General features: G+C 48.6%; 1 pseudogene; it reads right to left on the bottom strand.

Moving 5' to 3' along the window:
- Window positions 1-1,018: 1,018 nt before the first annotated feature.
- LOC128646374 (uncharacterized) lies at window positions 1,019-1,128 on the bottom strand (annotated as a pseudogene).
- Window positions 1,129-1,900: the final 772 nt, after the last annotated feature.

The following is a 1,900-nucleotide window of genomic DNA, read 5'->3' as shown; positions in this document are numbered from 1 at the left end:
CCGGAGAGAGCCAGCTGGTCAGCTCTGAGTGCCAGCCCGCTTCCACAAGCACACTGGTGTGCTGTGCCAAAGTGTGAGTACCCTGTGCATATAATATTTGGAGCTCATGCCAAATTGTACCGATTGATACACACATTTGTGCGCCTCTCTTCTTTTGTCTTACAGTCATATCCAAGACACCTTGGACGCTGGACTTTCACTAAATGTCCCATACACAGAGAGCTTAGGACACCCACAGCGGGATACAACTCCCAACATATAGGGTGCTAGGCTATGGTGAAGCCCCGCAGCCACTCTGAAAGGCCTCAAGGCTCTAGGGACAAGTTCCACTAAGTCCAAAGACTAAGTAGCGTATGAGAAAACAGAAAACTCTGCTTCGGAATGCTAGCTGACACCAGAATCATGAGACAGATGAGAAACCAGAAGCTTTACCCACAACCTCCTGCTTCAGGTGCAGTGGAGCTAACCACTACGCCACATCTCCCTTAGAAACTGGGTTGAGAAGCTAACAAAAGTCTCCAAGATCCTCAGGATCCACTTCCCTGACACCCCTGCAGCTCCGGGATTGAAGAAGGAGCATGTATCCTAGCCCCTGTCGCGAGAAAACCCACAAATGCCTAAGCAGGGACGACACAGGAAAGAGGGGAGACAATCTAATCTGTACATCTCCCAAAATATTGGAGCAGACGAGATCCCGGAAGTAGAATAACTAAAAGGCTTTAACTTCCAGAAACAGATGACCCAAAGCCAACCCCAAGGGAGGGAACAAAAAGGCCAATCAACCTCAACCCGAAGGAAGAGAGACGATCATCAAAGGAAAACATCTTCTGTTTTGAGGTTCTCCTCTTGGAATCTGAGTGAAATCGCCCAGATTGATCCCTAGTAGGATCCGCTCTGGACCCCCGCCCACGAGGAACAGGACAATGAGGACTGAGTACAATCCTCTGATGCCCCACTCAAAGGCAGAATGAGAACCAGCCTGACGTTTGGGAACTAAGGCTTCCTCTACCATGTTTTAGCCCTGCAAGGGCAGAGCCTCAAAAAATGTATGGAGCTCATTGAAGGTTCACTTCACGAAAACTCTTAGCAAAAAGCAAAGATTTTTCGATCTGAAGAGACACCAAGATAATAAACTCCTCATCCGAGAGAGCAACTCACCACCCAGCCAGGTCAGCCGGTTACCCCGGCACCACGTGGATGATATAGACCGTAAGGAACAGAAATAGCACCCTATCAGGACCAGCCTGCTACATAGGGTATGCCAAACTGAACCAGGCCACAGAAAATCTGAGACCCCACGAGGACTTGATAAAAAGATTTAAAGGCATAACAATGCACTAACACCTTAACATGCAACTTCCGCGGAAGTGTCCTAGCAACCACAAAATTGCTAGGATCAAATTCCAGAGAAGAAATATATCCCAACGGAGAAATCATCGCAGACATGGGCTTCTTAAAAAAGAAATAAGACACATCCTAACCGGATCAAATAAAAGAAGAGCAGCACCCGCAGATGAACGCCCAAGAAGAATGGGTACACCAACGGGACCAGCCAATCAGAGACCCCATTCTTCCACAGCTCAGAACTGGAATAAGATACCCAAAAAAGAAAGGAAAATTGAAGACGACCAGGAGATTAACCTTATCCCCACACGTCTAACCCAGCTTGGAAATGGGTCTGGAACAGAAGACCGAGGATCCCTTAACCTATTAGTACTGGGATCCTCAAGCACTGCCAAAACATGCCGCAGCAAAGACACGAAGGCGCGCCAGTCTATAACGAAAAGCAAGACTTACCTCCGCTGGGGCAACTGACGACCCCGACACCAAGGGATGGGCCCCTGAATCTTCAGAGGAGACCGCTTCCCCAGATGGCTGATCTGACCCAGGCAATCCCATG

The sequence above is a fragment of the Bombina bombina genome, chromosome 1 (assembly GCF_027579735.1).
Source record: "Bombina bombina isolate aBomBom1 chromosome 1, aBomBom1.pri, whole genome shotgun sequence".
NCBI classification, from domain to species: Eukaryota; Metazoa; Chordata; class Amphibia; order Anura; family Bombinatoridae; genus Bombina; species Bombina bombina.
Note: the sequence above shows the minus strand (reverse complement) of the source record. Positions and strands in the feature narration are given on the sequence as shown.